The sequence below is a fragment of the Agelaius tricolor genome, unplaced genomic scaffold, assembly GCF_023055355.1.
Source record: "Agelaius tricolor isolate 1412-34295 unplaced genomic scaffold, bAgeTri1.0.p SCAF_3, whole genome shotgun sequence".
In the NCBI taxonomy this organism is placed as follows: domain Eukaryota; kingdom Metazoa; phylum Chordata; class Aves; order Passeriformes; family Icteridae; genus Agelaius; species Agelaius tricolor.
The window spans coordinates 8106644-8126775 of NW_027269263.1; the positions used below are offsets into that span (position 1 = coordinate 8106644).

At 41.6% G+C, this 20132-nt stretch overlaps 1 long non-coding RNA gene across 2 annotated transcripts in view; it reads left to right on the forward strand.

The window, feature by feature from the left end:
* LOC139587788 (uncharacterized) overlaps positions 1 to 20132 on the forward strand; it is a 234361-nt gene that overhangs the window by 214007 nt on the left and 222 nt on the right. The window contains exons 4-5 of one of the 2 annotated variants that reach the window (XR_011678491.1): positions 5141 to 5277; positions 6973 to 7043. This is a non-coding gene — a long non-coding RNA (uncharacterized lncRNA). Of the gene's footprint in view, positions 1 to 5140; positions 5278 to 6972; positions 7267 to 20132 lie in introns of those variants that run through there. The other variant, XR_011678490.1, reaches the window with a different exon arrangement.

Below are 20132 nucleotides of genomic sequence, written 5' to 3' on the forward strand. Positions count from 1 at the left end.
TAATACACTCTGAAAGGGTAAGGCCTAATGAGGTAAAACATAATAACTTTCTGTAAATCCTCCTTGAACTTGTGCCTAACCAGGGAAGCATGAGACAGGGGTAGCATGAATCAGAATGCCTGCCTGATATTATAGAGCCAGACATTTTCAAAAGTCAGCAGAAAGACTTTAGGAGAGTGTAGAAAGGTACAGGTATACTTCTAGTTTGGCAGAAGTGAAGACAAATTATAAAAGGAAAGCATGACCACCCTTGGCAGCTGGGCTAGCAAAGGAAAAACTAGTGCTAAAAAATTAAAGCTGTCCAAAAGAATGGGATCTTGAGAAAAATGCATTTCTTCATTACAGATATAATTGTTTGAGCTATACAATATGGTAATGTGCAAGTTTTATCAAGGTGCTGTGAAACAGATTGTCCTGCCCATCATTAGGGCATATGGGAAAAGAACACACCTTTTTCAGTTTCACCATGCTTTACTGAGAGTCTTCTCTTACCCACACAATCTTTATTGAAGAAGTTGTGCTTATATACTTATTGCCCAGGGACACTTGAGTTTGATGAAATACAGCTGAATTTTTCCCCTCCTGGCCTTTGCTATTTCATGGCAGAGCTTTGGGAATGGTGGACTGGCTGCCCCTTGCTGTTACAATGGCATCCACACCCTTATTTACAAAGACCAGGTAACATTTGTGTAACCTAGCAAGAGGTATCCAAAATATTAGGATTTCTATGTGTATGTGTATGGGTGAGAGAAAGAAGGAGGGAGGAGAAGAGTGGAGAAACTAGTTTCTGATCAAAGTCTGAATCTTAAATTTATAAGGTGTGTTTCTTTTTAAGGGTGAATAAAGTGAGTTATTTACAATGCCTCATGGATTCCACACCTAGAAGTTACAGGACTGCCTGTTGGGGATGCCTGTAAAATGAGGTGCCCTTTGGACCCCCTTAACCCAGAAAAGAGGTCTCCTCTTTCATATGAAAGTGTTGCTGTGTGCCTCAATTTGCTTTTACTTGTTTAACATGGGAGTACAAATTTTACAGACTCTTGAACCTATTCTGTGCTTTTATCTGCCAGTAGTGCTGTGTTAAATCTATCTCTGCCCACAGTTCATGGCAAACATTGAAAACCTGTAAAATTGTTGGACAGCCCCATTTAGAAAACATTTTTGATTGAATATATTGTCATATTTCTCTTGCAATAGGGTACATTAAAAGGATTTGTTTTGGTTAAAACCAGGAAATTTTAGTGTATTTCAAAGGCAGATGAGAAATTAATCCCTTTGCATTTACAAAATATTGATGGACTTTAAAAGGGGCTGCTGATTTTTGGGAGGAGAGGTGTGTGCATTTGCATACACTTTTGACATTGAGTTTATATCTTTTACACAATATTAGTCTGATCCCTGGTTCCATATGAGATGGTTGGCTCTGAAAAGCAAATACGATGATTTAGAATTATTGCGAGGAGCCTGAAGATTTGTGTTCCCAGTCCTGACGTTTTAATGGTCAAATTTCACCATAAGTTAGTTTCTACTCCAGCAAAATTTCTTCAGCTTCTTGTAAGTAGTATACTGGTTTTAGAATTTAATTGAGCCCCTGGTTATTCTTTCCCTTGTAGTTTCCTTTCTACGTGTCTATAAACATCTATGATTGCCCAGTCAACAGCATTACTTAATTGGCTGAAGATCCTAATCCAGCTTTCCTGAAAGGAAAAGCATCCTGGACACAGTTGCCAATTATTCCATTATCTCTATTGACAGCCTGGTGTACTTTGATGTCCTTCAAAGCTCTGACACAGATATCCCATGGGAGACCATTGTCTCCAGTTAAAGCACAGTGCTGAAGAGCAGTGATTTCTGTGTCTGCTACCACTGTGTTCACTGGCTTTGGAAATGTTACTTAATCTTTTGGTTTCCCTATCTGTAAAATGGGAAAGAATGTGTTATTCAGGGAAGGTTAAGAGGGTTCATCTTTTGATGTTCATAAAATGTTACAAGATCTTCTTTATAGTTTCAAGAACAGACAACAAATGTAATTAAAAAGTAAATGGAAGTTATGGAGCAGGGTAGGAATAGAGGTTGGTACTGATTTCATGATATGGCTACCTCAGTTTTTCTCTTGCTTTGAAATATTTTGAAATTACAAGGCTAAAGTTTCCTGTATAATTTGACTTTTACCCTCTTTCTTGCATCATGATGTGTCCTTTAAGCATGTAATACTGTAGTATTTTCCATAATTTCCTGGCCTTTAAGTACTTGACTTTTCAATTTTAATATTCTTTTAATATGAGAAGCTTACTGCAATATGAGAGCTCTAGTTTACAAAAGCAAAATAAGCCACTTTCCCCTCCTCAGGAACGGGGCGTGCTGCCAAAGCTGACGTGGCCATGAGCTCTGCATGGCCACAAAATCCCCAGGGAAGTGTCCCCCATGCCTGGGTGACACTGCCCTGAGTGTGCCTGGAGCCCTCCTGTATTTGCCTGGCCTTTTCCTTCACTCCCCTGGTTTATACCCACTTGCTGGACCCTCTTCTCTGCAAACTTGTCACTCTTTTCATGGGTTGTGTCCTGTGCACCCTGCAAAGCACACAGGAGTTCAGAAAGCAGATATACAGGCACAACTGAGTGCATGGAGTAAATGCTACAGGTGGTGGTCAGCTTGGGAACAAAGAGCCAAACACTAATTTTCCTGTTCTTTGCACTAGTAATGAAGCTTGTTTTTTCTCTCAAGTGCCTTTTTGAGATATGATCTTAGAAATATTGGACTAAAAAGTGTTCTAGTATCAGTTACTTATTTTTTTCATTGAAGGGATTAAATTCTAGTTTTGCAACCCTCTTTGAACTATTTTGTTAGAATTATTTCTGGTTTCAATAAAAACAACCTTTTTAATTCTCAGCATTGGGTGAAAGGACATTATTTTACGTGTACCTAAGGAAATAATAACGTTGCTGCTGTCTCTCTGAAAAGCTGGAATACTTACCTGTGGCAGGGGTCTTAGGATGAGGGAAGAGACGAGGATCTGACTCCATGTTTCAGAAGGCTTGATTTATTATTTTATGATATATATTATATTAAAACTATACTAAAAGAATAAAGGGTTTCATCAGAGGGCTAGCTAAGAATAGAGAAATAATGGAATGATAACAAAAGCTTGTGTCTCGGACAGAGAGTCCGAGCCAGCTGGGCTGTGATTGGCCATTAATTAGAAACAACCACATGAGACCAATCCCAGATGCACCTGTTGCATTCCACAGCAGCAGATAACCATTGTTTGCATTTTGATCCTGAGGCCTCTCAGCTTCTTAGGAGAAAAAAATCCTAAGGAAAGGATTTTTTATAAAATCTCATGGCTACACTTACCTGTTTTGGAATCAAGACTTGGGCTTGTCTTGTGCAGGGGCAGGAGTTGGACTCGATGGTCCCTGTGGATCCCTTTAAACTCAGGATGTTCTATGATTCTCTGACTTCACATTTGGCACAGGGTGACTAATTAGCCCAGCCTGAAGGGTGCATGCTCTCTCTATCTCATAAATCTCACCTGTTTATGATGCTGTTTCAGTACAGGCATATTCAGATGGATTTCTTTTGAGTTTTCAGCGGGTTTTTCTTAGGTGTTCCTCCTCTGTGCAAACTGTGTGGCTACAGAGTAAGGGCCTGAGCATGGCTTTGCATGCAATCACACTGGGCTCCCTCCCTGGTAAAGGCAGTGAGAGGAGACAGAGCCTGATGGTGGGAGGGCAGAAGAATGTTCCTGGCTGTAAAGTACTGAGCAACAGCAGGAAGAATATGGCAGGCCCAAACGTGGGTCTGCCCAAGCCCAAAGACCTCTGGCAGCCTTTTAGGGTATATACTATGAGAGGTACAGTGCACCAGCTCCCCCTGACCTCAGTCTCTGTGACTCCTACTGGGGGCACTGCAAGCAAGCTTATATTGAAAGCTATGGAGCTGTTTTTAAACGGTTCCTTACAGCAGAGAATAATTAATTAAACAGGTGGTTCCATGAGCACTGCTACTAATGATGGCTGCTTTCCAGGATTTCTCTCTCGTGTGGATTTCCAGGCTGTAACAAAGGTTGAGCTCATGCTGAGGTCTTTCCCTCAATGAGGGAATTAATAGGGCCTCCCTCCCTCCCTGTACTCTGCTGCCTATTTTCATGAAACTTGTAGGTACTTAATTCCTGTCAACCCTCTACACCTCTGTCTCACTTGGTCAAAATTGATCAACGATTTTAAAACTTCCTGGGGATGGGGAGAATAAACAAAGGGAGAGAAACAGATGCATGGGGAACATGGCTGCAGAAAATCCATTTCCTAAAGTTGAAATTATTGCCCAAGATTAGAATGGAAGATTGCTCTTTGTTTGCCCCTTTGGCCATACTGGAGGAAAAGAACAAGTTAGAGGAGATCAATGGTGCTGGTGAGGCTGTCCATACAGTTTTGTTGTTCATGTCTTAAAAAGCTGCCAGTATTTTTAGGGGGGGCAAGGATCACTGGAAAATCTTTTAAGGAATGGTAAAAATGTTTGACAGAAATACTTCATTTAACTTCCTCCGAACATAATCTTTACTACAGCATGTAAGTCATTTTACAGGGAGGATATAATACATAAAGGGTTCTTTAACCTTGCAAAAACTGGTTTTGTTGAGATTTAAAACAAGTTCAAGTGTCATGTAAGCCAAACACTGGTTTTAGAAATAATAAACTGTACATCCACATGGCATTCTCCATATTCTGCCAGCTTCAGATGAAAACAGGAAAGTCTTCCTGAAATCTGTGCTTTGGCTAGGTACAAATAATTGGACCAGTTACACAGGAATATATGACATCCTTTGGCCTTTGTAATTCACCAAAGCAGAGTAGATAGAGCAGAGTAGGTGGTTTAAGAGACTAATCTGACCTTAAAAGTTGCTTAAATAAGTACCGAAGTTTTCTTTCCTGGTCCTCCATTTCTGGGAGACATGACCCTCCATCTTTCACTTCCTGAAATTGTTAATTGCTTCCTGAGTTGTTAATTGCTTCCTGAATTTGATTAAACACTCAGATGAAAGGGAAGTTGCAACTTTATATAATACTCAGGAGAGAAGAAACGTCAAGGTTTTATTCCAAGTGAAATGACAGCTTTTCTTTCATGGTTTGCTGTTTTCCAGAATCACCAGAGGGCGCCAATGCAGATCTTCCCAGAAGTGATGCTTCCCAGAGGGTTGGAACATCTACATCTCCCAAGCCCGTGACGATGTGCAAACAAAAAAAGGGCAACTTCTGAAAATTTTTGTGGTGAAAACAGGTATTAGGTCCCGGGGAAATGCTCAATACTGAGCACAGTACAAATCTTTTCTGGAACCTCTGCCATTAGTGCATTGGTTATCTTTGACTTAAATTTTTCTTAGATGCTGACAGTAAGATAGACCTGTGCAAAATCAGTTCGGCCAGAAAATAGTTTTCTCATTCCTTTCAGCATCACAGTTAAGTTTGGAATTAGAAAGAATACCATGTGATAACAACAATCTTGGAGCATCTGTCAATTTGTGCTTGAAATAGAAATCTCTGCTGCTGTTTTGACATGGAAAGCCAAGATATTTTTGTTGTTTTTATCACACAGATTTGGTTCATCTGGAGTATATAGGATAAGAAACAATGGCATTCAAGCATCTTTATTTGTCCTTTTGTACCCTTTAGGACACAGCAATAAACAAACAATGAACATTCCCTCCCAATAGGAACCTTCCTTGCACATGCCCCAAAACACAACCTGAACACAAATGTACTCTTTTAAAAGGAAACAAGAGATTTATGTTGTAAGCTTGTTTAGATACCAGCCAGAATACCACATTGCCACCACATTGTGAATCACTCCTTCTGACTTTACAGAAAAATAATTTTAGTGATGATGATGATGATTATAATTCAGATTTTATTTTGGGACAATTTTGCAAATTATTATCTCGGTTTTCCAGTTCTCACTCTAAATGAACAAGAAATTGGAAAAGCTGAGACCCAACACTTTTTTCCTATCAGGTCCTGAATTTCCTAGTGATTTCCCTTGATGTGAAAATAGGATTTCTTTCCTATGAATGTGATGATGAGGTGATAGAAATGGCAGACCTGGGACACAGAGAAAGAGGTTGGAAAGGAACCAATAATTATTAGGAGGAGTTTGAATGCAGAGGTGACGGAGTTGGTACCATCCACAGAACTCATGAGCTCAGCCTGTGTTTGTGGCAAGACCTGACTTTCCCCTCCAATTTTCTCATCCTGCTCCCAGCAGTTTTTCATGCTGTGTTAGGTGTGAGGAAGCAAGGCCAACTTCATACTTACTCTTCTTGGATGACAGGCCTGGAAACAAGCAAAAAACCTTGAGGATAGGGAATCCTATGTGGTGTTTTTTAACGACATCCTATTTGATCTCAGTAAGAGAGAGAAATAGGAAAAGGTTTGTCTTTTCTGTGATATAGCTGCTTAATACTGAAAGACAAAGCTTTTTTTGTATCCCTGTCTCTTCTGGCTGGAGCTAACCAAAGGAATTTGATTTCTAGTGGCATATTTGGGAGAACCTGTGGAGGATGCTGCTCTGCAGATCACAAGTCTGAAGAGGTTCTTTTCCTTAACATTTAAAACAAATAACAAGCTCTAGCCACACTCCCAGACTACTGCCTGACCAGGATGAAGCTCTTATGCTTTATACATGTTAAACATCTCCTATTCATGGCTAAATTTGACTTTGTGCCCTAGGCCAGGTGAAAAGACATTTCCAAATAAGAAAGAGAAGGGGAAAAAAAAAAGAAAACCCACAACAAAAACAACCAAAACACAAGAAGCAAACCACAAAGTGAAATTTTTGCAAGAAGAGGTGTCTGGCCAGTGTTGCTGTGCATCTAAAAAAATCATTCTCTTTATGGCAATTCACAGAAATTCTTAAGAAAAAATGGGGAAAGGAGTTCTTTTATGGGGTATTTTATCCTTTTTTTGTCTGCTCTTGCAGTCGACTTTTTGGCAAAATACTGCATCTTCAGCCAGGAGAAGTTGGCGATGCACAAAAGGGCTTTTGAAGCAGTAAGTGTAAATTCAGACTTCTTTTCTTTTCCTTTCTTCCTTTTTTTTTTTTTCCCCTCTCCCTCTCCTCCTGTGTCTGTAGACAGCTAAGCAGAAATAATAAGCACCATTGCTTGCAGTACACGTCCCATGAATTACGCTGACATCAAATGTAACTTTAGAATGGAGGCACGCTTTATTCTTTTCGACGAACTGTTCCCCTATCCATTCTTTATTTACATGTCGTGAGCCTAAGCGCTGCACAGCCAGTCAGAACACACACACAAGAGGGGGGAGAAAAAAGGAGGCCATTAAACAAATTAAAAGGGATGGGGATGACTAATACAGTACTCTTGGAATCTGCAATTTGATTAGTCTGAGTTTAATACACAAAAGCAGCGCCGAAGCAGGAGGGGAGTCGAAGTGCTCTTTAATAACCTTCTACAATTAAATTATGGTGATGAATTTAACTATTCTGTGCTTCTAAAGGGGTCTTATTATCTGATTGACTCTGAAAGAAAGTCAGTATTTAACCAGGGTTCTTGAGTCCAGCTATTGGAAGTCATACAGTAGTTTTATGCATTAACAACTATTTTTTTTTTGTTGTTGCATGCCTCTTCCCATTCGAATTCATCTGTGATTTGAGAAAGATGGCTCTCAGGGTTATTCTCACTGCTTTTGATAGAAGTGTATTCTGGCCCTCTTACTGTACTGCCCAGAGAGTTAACATGAAAATTATGTAGTTGGATTTGTCTCCTGTTCTGTATTTTTGCTCGTAATTTTTAATTTTCAGTTATAATTTTAGACTACTTCCCTCTGCTGGCCTTTTCTATTGTCTAGCAATGCATCATTCAAACGTAGACTCTGTGTAAAGCATGCAGGGGTCTTTGAAACAGACTTTTGCCATTAAATGGCAGGAATATTACTCCACAGTTTACCCTGACTTGTGGTTTTCTCTCTGTCCTTTCCCTTACATGCTTTTTCATATGCTAAAGGTGAAGATGTTGCATGTAAAAAAAATATTTAAGTAGAGAGGGGAATTGAATACATTCCTTAAAATGGTATATTTCTTTTTTTCTAGTAAGTATATCTCTTGTGGCTCTTTGATCTTTGACAGAGAGACAGAAAGAAAGGGACAGAGACTTCATGATTAGCCTGATGGCAAAATCAGAGAGCTGATTTTATTCAAAGTAGAGGGATATGATGGATGCAGAATCTAAATTTTCCAGCTTTTACTTTGATGGCCAAAATGCTGGAGCTACTTTGCAAATTTTGATCTGAATATTTGGAGAGGATCTAGGCTGAGGGGATGAAAAGAGAGAATTATGCAGAGTACTGACTATTCAGCTAGGGCCTTATTCTGATACTTATTTTCATGCTAAGTTGCATCTTTCTCTGCCAGTAGTTTCACGGAAAAAAAAAAAAAAAAGAGAAAGAGAAAGATACTATTTCTGGTGCTAAAATGCTGTGCTATTTGAATGAGGGTGCTATATCCAGCACTCATTTTGTTCATGCCCTGAGTGCCCAAGCAGGGCTCGGTGCCTCTGCTCCATCCATTGCAGCTGATGGCTCTGGAATGGCCCCTGGGGCAGCTGAAGGGCAGCACTGCCCCACTGCCTGCACAACCCCAAATGTGGGGCCGGGCTCCTGGGTCTTCATTCAGCCCCTGTGCAGCTGCTGGCTCTGGTGAATGAGGCCAGAGTGGAGTTTAGAGCTCTGCTGCTGCACAGAGGAGGGAAGGAGCTCTCCCCCTCTCAGCCCATGCTCACCACAGTGTGCCCTGCTCCCTGGCAGGTGAGAAACAGGGGGTCCAAGGGGCTGCCTACCCTCCTTCTGTGGCATTTTGCAGGCTGTAACACAAAAATATAGGAGAAAAAAAGTTCACAGTTATGGCATAGCTTGCCATGGGTAGCAAAGGAGCAGCTGATGCTGAGGAGAGGGAAAAGTGCAGGCTGCATCTCTGGCAGCCCAGTGCTGGGTGCCCTGAATGTCTTAGAGGGGGTTGAAAATTGCTCTGAATTATGTTAGCTGCCCCCAGGAAATGTGAAAGCATCTGAAGATGCTTTCTTCAAAAAGCAAAAGAGAGACAAGGTTGTGTCCCTTCCTTCCTGACAGAAGTGCCTGCACATCCTGGAGAGAGGATGTGGGTGCCTGTGCTGCTGGCAGGACAGTTCCTTATGCCAAAGGACATACAGGACATAGGACAATCCCTATGCCAAGGGAGCTTGTTCACCCTGGTCCCACTGGACACTGCAGGTCTCAGCATGGTGAGTGTGCTCAGGTGCCCCCTCCTTGCTCTGTTCTTGGCTCTTGAGCTGCTGAACTGTTTTGTTTTGGGGCATGTTTCTGGACACTGATGATCTCTACACCTCTGTTAATATGGTTGGAGCTGTGGACAGCTTATGTGCATTTCTCTATATTTTTTAGGCATGTTTTTTACTCACAATTTATCTTTACCTCTGTGGAGAATCAGTTAAGACCAAGTATTTTAGACGAAGGGCACTGGAGAAAAATTGTATGAGTGTTTTGATATTGCAGTTTCTTGTTTTGTCTTAACAGTAAAATCCTTCTTCTTGCTTATTAAGTCATGGCAGAAACTTCCTTGTGAGCCAATGATGACAGGCAAACATGATGTCAGTTTTTAACAAGATGCCAGGCAGAGGTTTAAGAGAGCTGATTTTTATCAGAAGCTTTTATACTACTTGAGTAGTAAAAAAATACATTGTGAGCAACATCCATGGCTCATGTATGGTAAAAAGGGCAGCACACTGCATGAAACCTGGGGATGCTGGGCTGGGGAGTGCTTCCTTTTAAGAAGACTGTGCTCCCAAATTAACTTGTTCCTATGCTAAGCATAGCAGAAACAGTGCTGCTGCTAAGCAGAACAATCACTCTCCCTTTGTAGTCTGCCTGCTGGTTTGTTCAGGCCTGCTTTGTGCTCAGCCTTGGCTGGGGCTGGGACGGTGGTTCAGTGACTGTGAAGCTCTGTGTTTAGATCCTAGCCAAATCAGTGACACACAAAATCAGGGCAGGCAGTGAATCCCCAATGTGCCAGGTTTAGGAAATCAGCGCTCTGCATAGATGAGCCAATATCCTGTATTTATTTTGCTATTTTCTGTACCCATTTCTCTTGCATCTGGGTATTTAATACATATTTCCAACCAGCAACACACCAGCCTTAAATTAAATTCCCTGCTATGAATATCAAAAAACAGGCCCTTCCTTCTCTGTGCTGTTCCAGCTTGCAGCAGTCACCAAGTACAAGACCACACTCCCCCCAAGCCTCCTCCCTCTCTCCTCCCTCCCTCCCTCAAAGCAATTTTAAACTGCTTGACTGAATGCAGTATTTGAATGAGGATTTCATATATGGGCTCAGGCTTTCTCTTTAGCTCACTGGGAGAGAAGAGTGCAGAGAAAAGGGTCCATTGCAGTGAGCACACTGACTGTGATTAACTTCAGTATTCACCAGGTAAAACACCAAGGAATTAATCAGGCACACCTCAAATGAGCATGGTAGTCCTAATATTAAAAAAATATATATTTTTTTTTTTTTTAAAACAAGGGGGAATTTACCAAAAAGATAAATGGGTACTTCTATCTCCTTCCCCTTAGCCAGCTGTGGTGGAGTCACAATGCCAGGAACATGCAGTGTAGAGAAGGAAGCAGGGGAACAGGGCACAAAGGTTGTAGTGAAAAGACAAGTGAGAAAGAAAGTTTGGCTTCCTCAGGTATCCCTGTTCCCCAGTCTGCTGCCAGCCCCAGGGATGTGCTGAGCATTGCTGTGTTCATTGCACAAAAAAGAGCTTGGATCTGGCCCTTGCTCTCCCTGTCATATCAACTCTTGTGTGACCTGCTCAAGCTCCATCTAAAAGCTGTCATTCCTGATCCCTCTGCACTGATTCTTAGCAGGCCTTTCAAGATGCAGGCTGCTTTGGTGTAAGAAATCTGTGTCTACTTTCCAAAAGACATTTGTTTTCATGCTAACACTGCCAGCTTTTTTAGCTTGTTCCTTTTTCTGCCTGCTTACCTTAGAGATATTTAGTGAGGCAGTTGTGCTCCTCTCATCACCCTGAAACTGCTCCAGGTTGACTCTCTCCTCCTGCATCTGGGCACAGCAAGGGCAGGAGAGCTGGGGATCGAGGGTGAGGCAGGGCAGCAGGATGGGCAGGGCAGGGGCTCCCAGCCCCACAGTGCTGAGAGATGAGAGCAGAGCACATCCAGTGGCAGCCACCAGGGTCAAATGCAGCCCAATGGCTCTACACACATCCATAGCAATGAGGCAGGTCTGAGGTCAAGCCACAGGTCAGGGTCAACAATGTCGCTCATGTGGGGTCCAAGGGCAAGTGTGGGAGCTCAGACACAGCTCAGGAGCTCAAACACAGCTCCCAGGCTCCTGCTCCAGGCCCCCCCAGTGAGGCTCCATGCTGTCCAGTCAGCCAGGCTGGCCAGCAGTGTCACATCAGGGCTGACCCTGCAGCTCAGCCCAGGAGCAGGGGAGCAGCAGCAGAGCCTTTTGGGGTGATCAGAGAGGGCTCTCTGGCAAAATGGAAGGGGGCAAGTAGCCAGCAGCACAAAAAAAGTCTTTCTACTGCTACTTATTGGTAATTCCCTACTGGAAATCTCCTCAACAGACCTTACATCACATTTCTCACATCTGCATCATAATTCTAGCTCAAATTTCTCTCTTGCTTGACCAATCTCACATGAACTTCCATCTCCTCTGTCATTTGTCACATCCCTATCTAACAGCAGAAAATCCTATTCTTAATGCTGAATTAGGAGCCTTTGGACATTGACCTGAACTTTCCCCTCCAGTCCTCCCTAGCTTCCAATTCTATGAGAGACTCTAATTCTTTCTCTTTTTTAAACTTTTTCTAATTGAACAACTGCTTCTCCTGCTACCTATTTGCTCACCTGAGCTTAATGCTTCTGGTCAGGAAGAGGAATGATTCCTTCATCCTGTGAATATTACTGAATTTGACAAATCTGTGACTTACTATGACTCAGAGGTCCTTGTTCTGTTTCTCTTTATTTCATTCCAGCCCCTTCTTTTGTCTTGTTCACTCAACCTATCATTTTAAATATGGATAGTTATAGTTATAATATAGTTATAATTGTAGGAGTCACTTTCAATTTAGAATATTGAGTCTGGAATTGCATTTAGATTTTGATTTGGGTAATTTGGGCTGTGTTTTTCAGAATGTGTGCTGATTAGTGACAGTTCTCTCTCTTGCATCATAGTGGGGACACTTTATTGGGTTCTGCTTTACATGATGAAGGTGTTTTGGTCCTGCTGCAAAAGTGGAACACCTTCTGTAGACCTCCAAAACAATTGCAGGTGGATATAAGAAAACAAGTTTTTCTTTCAAGAAAACAAGATTGGTCCTAAACTTTCAGTTGTTGATGGCATGGACCATTGCTATGGAAAGATTTTCGTCTGGCAGGTTGGAAATGTTAAATCCAATGGAATTCTTAAGGTGTGAATATTTGCTTCCATGTTTATGATCCTTTGAAAGCTCTGGGAGAGATGAAGTTGGACAATGAAATTTTTTCAGGTAAGGTGCTACTGTAGATCTGCTGGAGCCTTCTGTTTATTGGGACTTCATGTCAGTAGTAGAAATACTTGCTTTCTTAGGATAAATGTTTGTGCAACCTGACAAAATTAATGCTGTTGCACATCACATAAATTGTGAAAGATGTGCATTTGTGTGTGTGTCTAAAAGAGAGAAAGAGAAAAAAAATCAACACTTCACCTTCTCCTGCCCTCCAGCACTACCAACCCAGAACATGCTCACCAGACTTTTAGAACAGAACGCTCCATTTCAAGATGTTTAAATGTTAGGAGTTGGCAAGCTGATCCTAGTGGTGTCCTAAGTCCACTTTACTCTCTTTCCACAACCTTTAGCAGAAAAATCAGTATTTTCCAAGACAGTGAAAGGTGGTTTAGTGAGTATATAGGAAGGAGGAACCAGGTTTTCTAGTCCCTCGGTTACATCAATTTCCACATAGATAACTGAGCTTGTTCAAGCACACTTCCAAACAACCAGAGCTTTGTGGCAGAGTGTAACAAAAGCCTCAGTCCTTAATGTGCTGCCAGGCCCAGGCCATCTGTGTGTAAATGACCCTGTGGTGCTGCCAGTGTCAGTAAGACCTGTGTCAACCTGTGGTCTGAGGGCTGTTTGCACAAATTTCTCTGGCTGCAGAGGGCATTTCTGCACAGTTTGCTTCTCTTTCAAAGCATCTAAGAGGGATGTCCTTGTGTTAATGGGGAAATCTCCCCTCTTCTTTAGAGCCCTGCCTGTTCACTGCATGTCTGGCAGGTACGTGGAGAGCAGGCAGTGTCCCATGGGGGCACTGAGGGACCTCCAGGCACCTGCTGGTGTAGGGTACTCCTGCTTTGCTTGCCTTTAGTTCTGCTGAATGGAAAGCTCTGGAGAAATTTGGCTTCTCACCTTTTTAAGGTGAAAACTTACTGGAGCAGAGGATCACTTATGCTGTGCATCAGAGCTGTACATCAGGCTGGCTGTGTAACCTGTCCTTTCTGCTGTTGCTCAACTCTTATTACATAATGAATTCATTAGTGGAGGGTAGGGGTATAAATGTTTAGTGAGAACCTGAGATAATTACCTGTGAGTAATTAGGACATCTTTTCCTCTCTCCTTCTGTACTTTCTCTGGTGAGAATTTGTGAAATGCGCTGGTATTAGCCATCAAAATATTTATTGACTTGAACAGAAAGAGATACTGGCTGTGTATGCAGGTTCTCAAGGGAATGGATGAGTGATGTGATGTGGTGATGTGACAGCTTCTTCACTGCTGATTTTCAGTACTGAGCTAAAAGTGAAAACTGCTGCCTGAGAAGATGCTGAATGGGAACAGAGATCAATAGTCCAGTTAGCCTACAAAACCTCCCAAAGATATAAATTCCCAGTGTGCTTGATGGCAGAACAGCTATTTGTTACTTGCATATGACTTGCTTTTTTTTTTTTCCTTATATATTACATTATTCTACACCCAAATTCAGGTGAGCTTTATTAGTCAGAGATACCCTTCAAAATAGGAAGTCAGCTCTGTGACATTTACTTCATGGTCACCTTTAAAACTGAAAATAAACTCTTAGCATATAGAAGTAAAATTGACTGGAAGTCTGGGACTTTGGATGGGATCTTGAAAATCCTTTCCATGTCCTGACAATCTCATGATCATGTGTGAAGAAGAGTCCCATGGTGCTGGAGAGGGGTATCCCTGCTCATCCCTGCTGCAAATCACTGTTCCCCAGTGATTCTCCTCTGATGACTTGACACATCTATACTCTGACATGCCTATGCTGCTTCTTCTGTTTGTACAAAACAAACTAAAAAACTCCTTGTTGCTAAGCTACCAACCTCTGCAAGACAAGCTTTAACCAAAGGTTGCAACCTGCTGCTCAGCAAAGCTCTGGTTTTGAAACTCCATCACCCCAACACTTTCTTTCAGCTCCCTCTGAACATTTCTCCCTGAAAATATCTGTCACTGCCTGAACAAGGCTGTTCACCCCTTCCCTCCCAAGGCTACAGGCTGCCTTTGGGGCTGCAGAGCAGGCAGCATGGAGTGCTGATGGTGCACAGTGGTCACCTCCCTCCCTCCTGCCTCTCTTCTTGCTGCCTTTCACTCCCCTTGGAGGGGAGGCACAAAAGGAAACTCCACTTTTCAAGACTGTTCCGTTTGCATCAGGCCAAAATGTGTTTTCAACTGAACAATCACTTTCTGTGCAGACAGTGACAGCTCAATTGGTCCAAGGAGGAGGGTGGGAGGGGTGCTAAGGTTTTCTTTCACTTCTTGTAGTGTTAGACCATGTCAAATGAGACTGTTGAAACAACACCGGGGTTGTTTGTCTCGTGGCCTGGTCTGGGGTGTGAAACATTTGGACAGCAGCAAAGTGTTTGCGTCTCTCCACAGCTGGAGAACACCTCCCACACAGCTTCTGCCCCTTTCCTCATCCTGTGGGGACCTGAAGAGCACCTTTCTCTTGACAAAAGCTCCCCTGGGTGCCAGGTTTTTGGTCTTGGACTCTGTCTTGAGCATCTGAACAGATCAAAGACTTACTTAAAGAGCTTAGCTAAGCTCTCATCCTTACTTGGGATATAAAGTTGATTGAAGTAGGATGTTCAAGTTTCAGGTTATGCCTGATGCTGCTTTTTCACTTGATTCTTCCTTTCTATGTGTCATTTCTCTATGTGCTATTCATATGTCATTATCATCTTGGTGGAACTGCAAGTATAAACCAGTGTAGCTGGTAAATTTGAGGGCAGGGGAGGGAATCCACAACTTTGTGGTTATAAGTATGGAATGCCTCCATATTTGCTCTCTAAAACAAACTATTCTCTTTTTGCCCAATGTCTGCACTACAACTTCAATTTTTATGTCCTTTTCCTAGAAAAGACATTCCTGGGTTGTAACCAAGACCTACTTTAGCATGGAGTGGGTATTGCTTGGGTTTTTTAAATCGCCATTGTTAATTATTTTTGGAGGTTCCAGGCATCATCAGAGGCTAATAAAAGTCTCTAAGAGATCAGTCCTCCCACTATTTAAGCTCTTCTCCAGAAAAGTCTTCCTGTCTGTCACTGCAATGAGAAATAATTGATCTCACTTCTGCTCTAACTCCTGCAGTCAGTAAACAGAAGACTGAAGACAAACTTTTAAGAGAGCTCACAATCCTACACCCTGTCCTACATGGAGTGTTGCATCTGAAGAGGGAATATTTCATCATGATCCTTTGAGCAACATATATTTTCAGTAGGCCAGTCTGACAATACTGGTAAAACTTCAAGTGTAATAAGAAAACAATATGACCAGATTTTTTCCACTGATCACATTTACTTTCCTTAATCCATGTAAATCTCAAAGTGGATGTGTAAGGATCTATGGTCTAGAGGGAGCCAGCCCAGCTGGGTGTGAGGCAAAGCAGACCCCAGCTGTGTCAGAAGGTGCTCTCTGGAGGATGATGTGTGTGGATTCAGCAGCAGCACTGTCCTGACTGTGGATAAGCTGTTCCCAAATCCATGCTAGTTGTTGTAGACTGTGGAGCACTGAAACATGTGAGTATTGCTGTTCAGGGCTCCATCAGCTGTGGAATCTCTGCACTGACCTCCAGTTTATGATGCAGACATGACCGTCATCTCCCATGTGACTTGGATATTTCAGATCTAGTAAATGTGCTATAGATTATGGTAAGCACTTTTCCAGTCAAAAGATGGGTGCTCCTTATGATTAGCCAGGTAAGCAGTGAAGCTCCATGAGAGACAGCTGGGAAGAAAAAAAAAAAGAAAAATAGTAATAGTCTTGTATGTGAATGACTTTTAAGCAAAAAGGGTTGGTTTGTGTAAAAGCTGTAAATCACATCAATTCTTGCCTGTTCAAATAATTTCTTCTCTGTCTCTATGTCCGCTCCAGAAGATCATAAACCATTTAGATTTTGCAGTAAATATCTGGTGTATCATCTCACTGAGAAAAATTGTGAATTTAGTATCTCTGTAGAAAGACTGTAGTGTATCTTAGCTCATTATAATGGAAAGCCATAGACAGATGTAAAATCCCTCCTTTCATTCAGAATTTCTGTGTATTCATTTATCTTTGAATTTTTAAAGTTATTCTTCTTCTTCTACTACTACTACTACTACTACTACTACTACTACTACTGCTACTGTTGTATTGTGTACTAATAAATGACTAATTGGTGAAGAAGGTGGTGTGGAGCCAAAAGAAGCTAAACTACTGTGCTTTTGTGTTCAGTGAAGGGAAAGAGTAAGAGGTTTTGAGGGTTTTCCTCAACTTGAAAAATGAAAGCAGAGCTTAACTACACATTGTAAAAGCCACACTCTGAGACACTGGAGTTCTGCCCAGAGGCAACTGTCTAATTTTCTGAAAACTAATATTGTGAGTGTTCTTGCAGGAGGATGCTGATGAGATGGGTACTTGAACCCCTAGAAAGTTTTGTTGGCCTTGAAAGTTGCTTCTTTATTGACTTACAGTGCAAGTAAAGTCAACAGATCCATGCCTGGAAAAGTGTGAGAAGGGTGGCAAACATTTCCAGTATCCATACCTTCATTGTTTGTTGTGATATTTGGTTGGTCAATACTCCACTTACATAAAGGAAAGCAGCCTCAGCAGCAGCACTGGCACATGTGTGATGTATTTTTTTATTAAACAATTCTATGCATAACCCACTAACAAATTAAATAACACATGTTCATTTCCATCCATTTTTGGAAATAAGAGAAGTGTTCAAGGTCTGAAAGGCCTGGAGAGAAATCAGAGCTCTGAAGGAAGGGGAAGGTCAGAGGTCAGCAGTGGAAATGGGGTGTATGCCTTCATTTTTGGCCAAGTAGTTGGGATAGAAAAAGAAGATAACACTAAGTGTACAGTCTACTCATGCTACTCAATGTACTTCTTTGCACAGATTTTTTTCTTTTTTCAATTGTTAGCTTCATTTTGAAAAGTAGCAGAGGATTTGGGATCTGTCCCATTTTGGTCAGCCAACTTGGCATAATGTAGAGGAGTCTAAATATAGCTGTAGATGTTGCTCATTAGGCAACTCAAACCACTAGACAAGATAAAAATATGTCAAATACTCTGTGGATTTAATTTCAGATTGAGCTAATCTCCCTGTATAGAAACTCTACTTCTGTGGTAGTTGCTTTTATTTACTTCCTACAACACAACAATTTTTGATTTTATCTTAATGTTTTGTATGTGCTCAAGTATTAGGAAATTTTCCAAGTGTCTTGGTAGTGCTTGGAAGTTTTTCATGTCCACCATTTAAACATTTATTTGGCTCTTCAAATGATGCTGGCTTGTAGCTGATGCACATCAGTGGAGCTGTGCCAGCTTCCTCCAGCTGAGACTTTGGCCCTTCAGTGCTGGCCTTTTTGCAGTTCTCTTATCACAGTCCTGTTTGAGCCATCCAGACATACAGCACAAACTCTGTTAATGCAGAGAAACGGTACTGGGAAATACAGAAAAAGAAGTATAAAAACCTCCCTGATTTAATCCAAACCTTACAAAGGCGTTGTTTCTTTGGGCACTTTCTTTGAAAAGACTACCATTTCAAACAAAACAGAAGGAAATTAGTAGGAAGTGATTATGGAGACAGGAAATCTCAAAGCCATGAAACTGTAAATAAAGTGTTATTTGTACTACTGTACTTGGTGCCCTGCTTTGCATTCCCAGCACGAAATGTTAGACAAGGCTTTAGCACTAGAGCAGGGACCAAGTTATTTAGATGTTTTAAAAAAAAACCAACAGAATAAGTAAAAAGTCCAACCACATATTTCATACGATTAAAAGTAGAAAGTCTTTTGGACAATTATTTGTATGGGATTCTTCTGGACAGATTTTTATCTGAAACTTGAAGCCCCACAGCCAGTCTCCATCACAATTTGTTCCTCTCAGCAAAGGATGTGACTTGTTTAGACATCAAACACGTATCAAGTGGCTCAATGTTAGTATTCTGAAGCATCAGCTCTAAGGCAGGCGCCAATGCTAACATCATTACACAACTCATGGGGCACTATGGTAATCCAGTTCAGCACTGCCTGCATTTATTGTTTATTTTTATCAGACCTATAAAAGCTCATCTTTTCCATCTGACATTATCCTACGTGATCCATTAATACAGCTAGGAGGGATGCATTACACTATGCACTTGCATATCTGTTAACGAGCCACCTTAACCTGTAGTAACAACAATGAGTGAATGAACACAGATTTTAATTGCTTCCATTTTGATGTGTTTGCTTTGGGAGTGGTTACTGTCATAGGAAAAGTTAACCAGCAAAGTTATCCCTGCATCTTTAGTTGTTTGTGTATGTGCATTCAGAAAATACCTCTTTTCTCTCCCTTCCTCAACTGCCACCTGTTTTCTGTTGTAGTTTAAAAATTATTTGCTCAAAGGGATAATAAAGCAAAGCGTTTGAGCAAGGGAGCACATAAAACTTCAATGTGGTCTGAGGAAATGCTCTGAAGCACCTGAACTTTACAGGAGTGAAGATCATGTGTTTATATGTTGTGAGAGGCTTCTGAGTCTGGTGGACAGGAACTCAGAAAGTCCCTGAAAGGCAGAGGGTTGACAGAACCGAAACCTAAAGGCTTCTTGTTGCTTCCCATTTCTCTTCAAGCAGAAATGATTTCCCAAAACTGCCATAAGACTTCTGATTCTCAGTGGTTTTTCATGTCAAGAGAGTCTGGGGGCAATATTTGTAACTTGATGTAGAAGGGAAATCTATTTGGTGGTGAGACCGTCAGTGTGCTTAGTCTGGCACATTCCCATATGAAAAGGAAATCAAGAAGACACCAGCATTATGGTTATTGCTGGTAGAGAAAGCTCTGCAAGCTTTTAGCCAGGGCAGCAAGAGTAAGAACTGGACAGAGCAGACTAAAAGTCAGCTCATGTTAGGAGAGTTTAAATGCAGCTAGGTGGTTCACCCAACCAGTGTTACTGCTGGTACATTTTCAGTGGCTGCAGAGGCAGTTAAATGGATATTATGTCTCCTGAGAACATTTTACACCTGATATAGTCAGTCTTTTTAAAATGTGGACACAAAGCAAGACAAATACGAGGTGGCTGAGCCCTACTTGCAAGTTGTCACTGCTCTGATGCCTTAAAATCAGCAAACACCTCCTTTGCAAAGGGAGGGGGAAAGGAGGAAAGGAAAATAGTGGAATGAAAATATTACACTTACTTCCCTGTGGTACATTAGCAGTGTGTTGTATAACACAGAGACAAAAAATATTAGTGGTGGTCTTCTTTACTGATTTAGAGGATGTTCTTAAATTGTCTTCAGTGTCTACTTGTGTACAGCAATGCCTAAATTACAGCTGTAATTTTTCATGGCCTCCTTCAGCTTTCCTGCCCTAAAGCATTTTTTCCCCACCAATCTGGTGTCCTTGTCAACTTCTTTGGAGAAAGCATTAATATTTTGGGGGGATTGTTTTGCTGGCTGTGCTAATCGGGTTTGTCTCTGCTTCCATCAGGGCTTTTTATCCAGCCTTTCCCCCTTCCCCCTGCCTCCCTCCCTCCCTTCCAAGCAAGGCAGCAATCTGTTCTTTTTAAACCCTTCATCATCTTTGCTCT